At 52.2% G+C, this 11,300-nt stretch overlaps 1 long non-coding RNA gene across 1 annotated transcript in view; it reads right to left on the minus strand.

The window, feature by feature from the left end:
* LOC135220308 (uncharacterized) overlaps positions 1-10,923 on the minus strand; it is a 49,750-nt gene extending 38,827 nt beyond the window's left edge. The window contains exons 1-2 of the long non-coding RNA XR_010315649.1: positions 10,869-10,923; positions 10,376-10,468 (exon numbers count right to left, since the gene is read on the minus strand). This is a non-coding gene — a long non-coding RNA (uncharacterized LOC135220308). The remainder of the gene's footprint in view (positions 1-10,375; positions 10,469-10,868) is intronic.
* Positions 10,924-11,300: the final 377 nt, after the last annotated feature.

Raw genomic sequence — 11,300 nt, forward strand, 5'->3', positions numbered from 1 at the left:
AGTCGTGGGCGGAACATGCGCTACGCTCCTTACCGCATTTTTAAAGATTCCTTGGCAGGCGAGACGGTTTCTGGCAAGAGGTAATATTGCGCTCGCGCCTAACCACAGAGCTACAGTGAAATTAGCCGCAGTACATACAAAAAACCACGACTAGCCTATTTTCTCCCCCCATAACATAACATTTGAACCCCTTCATCGTTCGACACGGCTTACTGTTCGAACGAAACGGGGAATTCGGTGCTCCGGTACGCTTCGAACTAACCGAAAACAGTACTGTTCGATACACGTGCTTCGTACGGCTTCGAGACTTAACCCAAACTACTAGTTTTAGACTAACAAACATTCATATACAACTTACCTTATGCACATTTCAAAGTCGCTGCTTGTCTGACTACCTAAGGGGATAGAAGAAAGGCATCAGTCTCGGCCTCTTTGGAAAGGTGAGGGATCACGTTTCTCGCTTGTATAATGTCCCTGGCCTTATTGTTTCGGCCGGGAAATCCAATTTGAGATGGGGGTGTCGGCGGCTTTTGAGCGGTAGATCCGTTTGATTAATTTCAGGAACGCCCGAAATGGACACGGAACATCTTGTAGATACCTACCCCACAAACCCCCAGCTATCAACCCGACCACCCCACCACCCTTGCCCCCCCCCAGCCCCCCTCCTTCCTGATACAGTACGTAGAAAAATAGCTTTCGTAAAGTTCTTTCTGCGTACCGTGTCCTCGGTAGCGCACATCCTTTTAAGGACACGCCACTTGCGATTCTATAGTGTTCAGTGTTACATTCGGTCGTCAGGGCTAGACAAAGTTAACGGCTGTGGTTTCACGACATTATGCGCAAAATAATGATCCCGGACTTTGCTGTAACGGACTTCCAGCAATCAGATATGATTGTGGTTTCTGGAAGTACGTTTCAAGCAACACCGGGATAGATTTCGGCCAGATTCGGTCGGAACCCCTTGAAAAAGGTCTCACCTCACGTGTCCTGGCCGTCAATGCCACCGAACACCCAAGATCCGTCTACCTTTTCAGGCCGGTTGTACGTCGTTTCCCAAATTTAGATCCGTCGATCTCACAATATGAACCCAGGAACCACCGATTTTCCTTATTATCAGCACAGCAACAGGATTTGGCACATACATCTCTACAAAAAATTATACCAATCGACCATGGTGTTTCGGCACTAATGGGCATAATCACATCTGTGACACACACTGTGGATCTTCTTTGTGACGCAAAATATTAATATTAATAATTGTCTCTCAGAGACAACGCGACTTTTCAAAAACGTCCGTGCCGGAAAAAAAAAAAAAAAACTGATACTTCTTACCCCACTGTACTGTTTGTACATCGGCCACAGTATTCGCTTTGGCCGTGGCCTCTGCTATCCCATGTTTCATGATCGTTGGTTCGCTGTGTTGCATGATGGTGCATTCCCGCCGAATAGTCCCAAGTAGCCCTTCCTATATAGCCACTTCATAAATTCGTCCCGTTTGTTTTCTTAAAAACTCCGAGAAGGATACCAATATCAAATGTTATATTGATCAAACTGTCAGCGTAACACTTTTCGGAACAATAACGATGATTCCTATCCATGGCGGCGTGAAACGAAAGGGCAATTTTTGTGACTGCAAGGTACGATTGTCTGATTCTATATATTCATGGACAACGTTTTTTATTGGGTTGGAGGAAAGTTACTCCATGTCCCTTGGAATGACCTGTTCAACCTGATACAGGATTGGTTTGGTTTAAAATTTTCCCTGCGTTGGGGGCGGCCGACGTACAGCGCCTGTCCGCGGCCAACTCCAAGAACTACGGAGCTCGGACCGCCGTGTCAGCCTTCACACAGTGGGTACTTTTAAAATATTAGTTTCACATGGCAATATCGGCGGATGGTATTTTGGTGTAAAATAGTCGGATAAGTGACTTTCTGGTATATATTGGATTCTGGACAACTTTTTTCTATGCATTTTGTTGTATTTGGAGTAATTGGTTCTGGAATGGTCAAATCTGGTCCCGGCTCTGCGAATGACAATTTGTCCAAACTTGCATTTTTTCCTACTATACAAACTGAGGTCCTTTTACAATAGAAGTTACTAGCGCAGCTGGATAGGTCGTAAGCTTTCGAACAAGGATGGTTCGGTAGTTAACTGCTGTCCGACAGGCGCTCGCCGCGCGACTGGATGTAAAACAAATCACTTTGCTTTTGCCCAACAAAAACTGCAGAGTGGGGGTGTCAATGAGTTGGGGCTATGTGTAAAAGTACCTCAGGTTTGTAAGTTAGGAAAATGCATTTTGGACAAATTGTCATTTGTTCCGACACGGGCCATACAACCTTCGTTCCCTTTTACAATAGAAACTCACTTCTGGTGGTTGGAATCCTGAGTCTTTTGTGACAGATTGGTTTCGCCCAACCTTGGAAGCCTCCCTGGTCCTTAAGTAGCGAGGGAGGGAATCCAATCCTCTGTCCGATTGATCGGGGTGTGCACCGCGGATCAATGGTCAGACCTCTGACGCGAGTACTAAGAAGAGGAGGCTTGCGTTCTCTTCGTACCAGCAATTAACACTTGTTCCTGTACAGGGAGCAAATATAAAGTCCATGGGTTTGAATCTTGTAGGCGATCCACTTCCCCCCCTTGTATAAGGAAGTGTGGTATCTGCTCCTATCCCTAGTGAAAGGGATAGGTGGGGCTCTGTCATTATGCTCACCTGCATCTCGTCCTCATCCATCGGAGTGCACGACCATGGCCCTCTGCCCACAGGTAGAGGGGAAGAAAGGAGGGAAGAGAGAGCCAGTCACTCACTCCTCACCACATCCATCCACACAGTCCACACCAGGACTCATGCTGTCATCCTGCGGGGTCTGGGTGTAGCTACACAACTTGTTGAGCAGTCCACCACGGTCCCAAGGAAATGTATCCAAGGACCTGTGGGCAATATCCCCGAAGGTAGAGGACGTAAAGTTAGTCCTGGTAGACCAGACCCCTGCGTCAGGAACCTGCGCCACGGAGAAGTATCTTACGGAACGCCAACGACGGGCAATCTTCTGACTTCGTGAGCTCTCGACTATGGGACGTCCGGATGTCATCACTACCATCATCCTCAAAAGACGCCCTCTCTGATGACCTCACGCAGCCAGAAATAAAGAGTGTGCTTGGATACTTCTCTTTCCTTGTGCACCCGTGCTACGAGAGGCGTCGACACTCAGCCTGAGGTGGCGAGTTCTCTTCAGATAGCGCCGTAGCGCCCTCACATTATACCAGGACAAAGCAGCATCTCATCCGCTCATTATCGTGAAGTCCATTATGGGAGGGAATCGTGAATGACTCGAACCTGGTCGTCAGTGACCGACGTTTTATGAGTCTTCGCAACGAGTTTCGGGACGAAATCGAGCGTCACGGATTCCCCATCCCCTGGAGTGTGTCAATCATAAGAAAGACCTGAAGTTCCCCTACTCTCTTCTCTCTTCCGCGTGCCAGGGCCCGCAAGAAGAGGGTCTTTGAGGGCATCCTGTCTGAACGACTCCTGAGTGGCTCCTCACGCGCTCAGGAGGCAATCTTCCTAAGGACGAGATCACATCCCACGCAGGGGGCCCGAGGTTCCCTGGGTGGCAAGACCTTTCGAGCTCCTCATAAGCAAGGAGATCTCGAACAGTTCGAGATGTCCAACCCCCTCAGTTTCAGGACGAGCGCCAAGGCGGCTCTGTATCCTTTGACTGTGGGGCTGAGAGGAGCTATCTCTCGGCGAGAAAAACGAGGAAATCCGCTACCTGCTGAAGAGTCGCTCTGAGGAGATAGACCCCGTCTTCGACACCAACCCACAGAAGACGGTCACTTCACCTGGTAACACAGCTGTCAGAGGACTGACGGACGTTTTCCAGCCATCTCTGTTGCTGCGCTACGAGAAAAACCTCTCGTATCGCAAAGAGTATGGTGATAACAAGCCAGCGTGAAGACGTAGGGACTGGACTGCTTCGGTGGTACCGCGCTCGACGTTGGCTGGGCGAGAAGGTTGGCAAGGGGGAATCTCTCTCGGGTTCTCCTGCGAGAAAGAAGCCAGCAGGTCCTATACCAAATGGCCTGTGGCCACTTGATCCACCAGGATCATCCTGAGATTCGGTTGACCAGTGCTCGACTGATCACCTTGCGAATCAGGCCGAACGGGGAAGGCATAGCGAAGAGGTTGTCCCACGGGTGTTTGAGAGTGGTCCTCTGCAGCTGCCCATGGGTCCGGCCCGGCCGAGAAGAACACTGGAGCTTCCTGTTTGTGCCCGGGTGGCGAACCGATCCAGGCGACTGGGGGTCTCCCCCACAGGTCCGAAGAGCTTTCCGCCACGTCCTGGTGTAGAGACCATTCGGTCCCTTCACCTGATCCCGACAGCTGAGCGTGTCTGCTACTACATTCCTCTTCCCTGGAATGTAGCGTGCCGACAGCTCTATTGAGTGTGCCTGAGCCCACTCGTGCACCTGCCGATTCAACGGAAACACGGGAGGAAGACACTAGGCCGGGCCCCGTGTTTGTTGACGTAAGCCACCACCGTGTGGTGTTTGTCGCACATCAACACCACTGATGTCCCATCAAGAGGTCCTGGAACTCTTGGAGAGCGAGAACGCTGCCTTAGTTCCAGTACATTGAGTGAAGGTGCTTGTCGTTCCTAGTCCCACCTCCTGAGTCAGCACTCCTCAGGTGTGCGCCCCATCCCTCGGATCGATGCGTATGAGAACACTGCAGTCCCGAGGGGGGGTGCGCGGATGCACTCCTCTTAAGAGGTTCCTGTCGTCACAGCCACCAGCTAGGTCCTGCCTCACCTCCTGTTCAGTGACATACTGGAAAGCTTGGGGGATGCCGTCGTCCCTGCGACCAACTCTCCTTTAGTCGCCCTGAAGAACCGCAGGTGAAGGACGCCCGTGAGGGACTAACTTCTCTCGAGCGACGACAGGTGTCCGATCACGACTTGCCATCGCTGAGCTAACCTGTTCCTGCCCGAGACAGGAACTGGTTGGCTTCCTCCTGAATCTGCTGATCCGCGAGTCTGCGGGGAGACGCGCCCTGCTAACCGGTGTCGATCACATACCCAGTACGTCATCCTCCCTCTTGGGCTCGAGATTCGGACTTCTCGAAGTTCACCACGATCCCCAGATCGCGACAGAACTCGGCAGTCGATCCCGCCCTGTAGCAAACTGCGAGCTGGATTCGCCAGACTAGCCGGGCCAATGTCGTCCGAGATACCTCTCAGACGTATCCCGTGCGAATGTGGGCCCAAGCAGACAACCAAAGTGACACTCGCGTGAACACCTGTGGGGCGGTTGAAGACCGAATCCCAGTGCCCTGACTGGTACACACCGTCCCGTCGAGGGATGAAGCGGGAGGTCTTTCGGAGGACTGATGAATGGGTATGTTGGAAATACGCATCCTTCAAGTCCACTGCAAAGCATGAAATCGTTCTCCCTGATGGAGTCGAGCCTGAGCGTGCCGTCTCCATCGTAACGCGGGTCTGGCGAACAAACCGGTTCACAGGGTATAGAGATCTATTCCCCGGCGCCAGCCTCCCGTATGACTTTTCAAAAAAAAAAAAAATAACCAGGAAGAGTCCGACTGTAAAAGCCCGGTGACTGATCCGGACGATCTCTACAGCTCCCATTGCTCCAGCATGGTCCTTGTCTCCTGTCTCAGTGCTACTTCCTTCATGACCTGGAAACGTACGACTGCTGTTGGACCGGTTGTAGGTGAGGGGGGTGGCCGGATTCGAAGGGTACTAGATATCCCTCCCGAAGGACATCTACAATCAGGTCTCGCGCCGTGCGCTGCCAGTTGCCCAATGGCTGGCCAGGGGCACTCCCCTCCAGTTTTTTTTTTCTTCCGGCAGCAGGTGAGGGGAACGCCGTCCCTAGCGTTTCCCCCCTTCTTCGACTTCTTCCCAGAACCTCCACGGGATGAGGGGGGCTGGAGGAGGGCTGGTTTACGGCTCCCCTTGCCAGAAGTTGAAGAAAGACAGAGTCATCCCCGGGGCTTGCGACGCCGCAACCGTCTTAAGCCGCCGAGGACAGCGCTAGCCAGCTCTTATACTTGTCCGCAGTCCGAGGCTGCCCAGAATCCTTCCGAGACTGCCTTGTGAAACCAGACGGTCACTGTCGTCAGTGCGCCGTCTGTCCCCGCAGCGTCCACCATCTCCTCCTGGGAAAAGAGACGTGGAACTCCGTAGAGGTCACCGTTTCGAAGTCCACGCCGGCTTCACGCCAGGCCGCCTGGAAACCCGACTAAGGACAGCCGTCCCTTTCGTCGAAGAACTCAGGTTGGGCCGCATCAGGTTCACCGTCTGGTGGGCAGGAAGGAGATGGCTCTTCCCCCAGACTGGCAAGTCTCCTGAAGGGGTCATCTTCGCGAGCAAATTCCCCCGTAGTTGGATGGCGACCTTATAACTGTGATGGAACCCAACAGATCTAGCCCAGGAGACGGCCTGGAAAGCTGCCATGGCAGTAGATTCCAGGCCTAGTGCCTCTTTCTGCGGAACCCAGGTTCTCGGACAGGTAGCTGTTGCAGAGACACGACCCGGAGTCACCCTGCTAACTCCGTGGTTCACCCTGTTTGGGCGGCATCGGTCTTCAGATGGCACGTAAAAACCGCCGATGATCGTAGGCAGAGGAATTGGAAGCAGCTTGCTCGACCTGCCAGACTTGAGCGAAACCGTCTTGTCCGGAGACAAGCGCTTCAACCTGGTCAGCACTGAGTCCCCGCAAGCTCCGAACGCGGCAACACCCACCGTCGTCTGGGTTCCCTCTTCGTGCCCCAGAACGACGCGAGCCGGGACGTGGGCTCGGATGGTGGGAGCGGCGTCCCTTTCCCCGAGGTCGTTGTTGCATGACGAATCAGCGCAATAACCTCGGCAAAGTTCCTCTGGATCTCAGGAGTGACTGCATCCTGCGGAGATGGACCGTCCCAGTCCCTCAAACAGGAGCACCTCCCGAGACCCTCCTCCCTCAAGGAGAGGAGCAGCGACAGCCCCCTCTCGGTCTCCTCCAACCACCTGTGCGTACGACCTGGCTGGTCCGAGAACCGAGCCTGGTGCGTACGACGCGGTGGCGGGATCCTGAGAGGGGCGCACCCCTCACGATCACTCCTCAATACCTCGCCCCTCCCCGGTGTAACCCGAGGAGGTTGAAGGTATGGAGAGGAAGACCTGACGCTCTCTCCTCGCTCGCTGGTAGAACCAGCGGGCTTGGAGGACTGCAGGCGATCGCCAACCCGCGGTGGCGATCGAGCTGCAGACCTAGTCGAGCCGTCTCGCTGTGGAGACGGCTGGACCGAACGACGCGGCCCCGGTCTCGTGTGTCAGAGGAGCTGGTGCTGGTCGCCGACCCGATCGCTCTCTGTGAGAGCGACGGTCAGGCGACCGGCGAGCTCCACTGTCACGGTGAGATCGGTGCGTATCCTCACGGTGCGTCAGTTCGCTGGTACCAGCCGTGCTGGTGCCGGCGAACGTGGGGGGACCTCTTCCCAGCCTCAGCCCGTGGCCGGTCATGGACCGTCACGTCCGCCCGGTAGCCAGCTGCTCGCCGCGAGAGCGAGAGCTGGCCTGGTGAGAGTCGCGTGAGCGGCTGTCACCAGTCTTCCGCTCCGTGCCGTGAACCTGACGCTGAGCGGACTCAGAGGTCTGGTTCCTGGCTGCACGGTCGCTGGTAGGCGACCGTACACTCGGTACCACTCTCGCGAACGAGCGTCGAGACGGATCCTGCTGCTGTGGGGCCGAACCACTGACAGCAGGTGAGGAAGTGCCGTGTTAGCCGGCACTCCTCTGGTCCCCGTAGCTCTTCCTTCCTTGCGGAAGAAGAGACGGGTCCTGCCCCCGAAGGAGCAGGGTGACCAGCGGAAGAACCCCCCGTCTCACCAGAGCGAGACGGGCCCTTAGAAGTTCCCGAAGGAGACTTCTTAGTGGGGGGTGGGAGGCGACCTTCTTCTTCTTCGGCGGGGGAGCCTTAGAAGAAGAAGGGGAAGAGGCGGCAGACGACGACGACGACGAAGAAGACGATGAAGACGACGACACACACCTTCCTCTTCTTCTTCTTCTTCGTCAACCTTCTCAGGACCGACGTAGATCTGTCATCCAGGACGGAGCCGGGCTGCTGTTGCCGAAGCAACAGGGCCCGGACGCACCTGTCCGAACAGATCAGCATCGGGAGCAGCGGCGCCAGGAACAGGAACAACATCAGCAGGTGCAGGCATCACAGGAACGGCAGACGAAGACAGCAGGAGCAGGTACAGGAACAAGGCAGCAGTGGTCACGGCAGGTACGGCAGACTGTGTAGGCGGTCAGATGGGCGGACCCAGCGGCACAGACATCCTAGGTACCGGTGGAGGTCCAGGGGCGTAGCTCTTCGGGCACACGAAGTTCCGGTCGCGGCAGCACGGCAAACCCAGGTGGCGGCATCACACTCCCCCGAGTTACGGCGACTGGCCCCTGCACCGATGTAGTGGGTGTCACAGAGACCGCGTGCTGGGTGTACACCAGGTGAGGAGGTGAAGCGTAGCCGGGTGTTGTAAGGGTCGTGGTGGTGGTCGAGACCGTTGCATGGGTGACCGCCACGGCGCCAGCGAGATGGTAGAGCAGCCCCTGGACACCTCGGCACGCCCTGCAACCCCAACGATGCCCACACCTGTCCGAGTCATCCTTCGCGGCAACGCCACCTGAGGAGGCAAAAGTCGGGTGATTAGGGGGATCCTCTACCCGCTCAGCGCCCAAGACGAACGGATAGAGGACCCAGAGTACAACTGGACGTCAGGGTATCTAGCGCCCTCCTCCCCACTCGATAAGTCAGGGAAGAGAAGGACCTAGACACACCCCCCCCGAAGGGAAGGGGAAGCGCGAGACATGGAAGTTGAGCGGGCGGCAGGAAAGAAGACGAAGTGTCCGTCACCAAAGGAGTCGCGGGAGAGCTTTCCGACGACTCCTTTGCAGGCCTTCGTTTCTTCCTGCCCTCATACAAAGTCCACTGCGCCTCCGACCAATCATTACACACATCACAGGGCTCGGCTCGGGTGCATTCGCGCCCCCGACACCGACACATAAAATATGAGGGTCAATCTCCGGGAACGATCTGAACTTCCCGCATTTACGCCCTTCGATACCCGGGCAAAGTCTCCGTGGGGTAGTCGAGGCGAGGAGATTTCCATCATAATCACTAATTGAAGCAGCAATTATATGAAAAAAGAGAATAATTGTACTTACAATACTCTTTCACACACAATTACAACCAAATACTTAGAAAGCAAACGACGAGAAGCGGGCAGAGAGCGTCGAACAACACGTACCATCCGCCCGAGAAAGCGAAAGCAAAAGTGATTTGTTTACCTCCCAGTCGCGCGCGGCAGCAGCGCCTGTCGGACAAGCAGTTTAACTACCGAACCCCTTGTTCGAAAGCTTACGAACCTATCCAGCTGCCGCTAGTACCTTCCTATATTGTACAAGGACCGAAGGTTGTATGCCGTGTCGGAACAACTACCCTATTGATGTTTTACTATTTATTTAAATAATTATCTAGTGCACGCTTCGTCGTCGTCTTCTACCAAAACAGTAGTTTCCTTAAAAACGTTGTGGCAAAGGACCGTTTCCCGATTGTTGTGATGAAAGTGCCCCAGCGTCTATGGGTACAAGTGGTGTGCAGATTTATTACAGGAAATGGGAAGTTTGTTGACACAAGTGACTCCACAAACATTGAGATGGAGTCACTCTTCTAAGTTATTTAATCGTAAGTAAAAATTTCGAAAGCGTTTTGGTGAAGTTTCCACTGCGTTGGCCACTCTTTTCATTACCCTCTGTTCAGAGCTTTAAATTTGGCCTTAATTTCTAACTTTGGAGAAAATACTTACCTACTTCGAAAGGAGAGTAGGGGTCTTTAGCTGCGTCTCTCACCAACAACAACTCGCGACTGATGACCATCTCCGGTGTCAGGACGCGTTATACGTAAGTACTTTTTCGGAGGGTGGCCATCCGTGACCGTCGGTGTGTTGGCCAGTCCATGTGGTTGTTTACCCTAACTCCAAATGAAAACCACCGAAATAGGTACCACTTTACCAGTTTTCAAATGAGGTCAAACGGCAAATACCTAAGTACCGTTCCTGCCCGTGGGGCTCTAAGGGATGCTGGGATGCTGAGAAGGGAGATAGGCTCAGATGGCGAGGCAGGGGCAAAAATTCAACTAGCTAGCTAGTAGTAGCTACCCTAGCCCTAGCTTAGATGTTTAGTTGGAAATGGATAACCTGGGAAGTTTACATGGGTAGTTTACATTTATTTAGCTTGCAATCGACATGCATGTCAAATTTCCTTATTCTTATATGAATAAAACTATTTCGAAATAGGCATACAAAAATATACTTACGCGATTCTCACTGCGGTCCACCATCGCCTTCACATTCTTCAAACAACAACAAACGTTCGTTTGTCTGAACAAGCATGCTATTGTAATCTGAACCTGAATTGAACAATACACTAAACTGCAGTTAATAATATCAAGTATGACACAAATAAAATACATAAAACAAAAAAATTAAAATTAAGTATCTAAAAAAATTTGCTGAAGACGAAATATATTGTTTCTTTTCACTAGATAATATTAATACAAGGCTTCGAACACTATTAGTGTGGAGTTGACAATTAAATCCTAAACCCTGTATCCCAAATAATTATTTAAAATGTGTATTGTAAGGCATGAATCAGAATACTAATCCGCTACGTGATAACTTTTTTTATATATATAATTGCACGCTAGTTTTAAGTGACTTAGAAAAAACAATATATCAGTATGGAAGGAAACTTCATCTCTCCGGTACATATTAAAATACAATGTGATCCTAATTATGAGTATTAATTACGAAGACCGAGTCACGAGAAAATCTTGCACGTATCCCAAGTAAGCTAGAGGTCGCATAACGCCTTGTATTCGCATGTTTTTATTCACGAAGTGATCCAGACGTAACCAATAAAAATGAATATGAGTTAGTCCACAGAGGGAGATACGTAGTATCATCAAAAATAGCTCACCTTGGTTCAGTGGTGAGACAGATCAGAGAAAAAAGACGCGAAAAAGGACAAATGGCAAAGGATAGACTGATAGTGCATTCGAAGTTTGCAGAATAACAAATAATTACGTCATAAACAGAATGGATTACTGCAACTCCATCTGTCATAATCTACGTCAGATGAACTTGGAAACATGGAAAAGTATTGAACAAAGCCGTACAATTAATAAAAGGTGTGGCACCTAGTAACAGGATTGCCATATTGGCAGTCTATGGTATTGGTCG

This window comes from Macrobrachium nipponense, chromosome 1 (assembly GCF_015104395.2).
Source record: "Macrobrachium nipponense isolate FS-2020 chromosome 1, ASM1510439v2, whole genome shotgun sequence".
NCBI lineage: Eukaryota > Metazoa > Arthropoda > Malacostraca > Decapoda > Palaemonidae > Macrobrachium > Macrobrachium nipponense.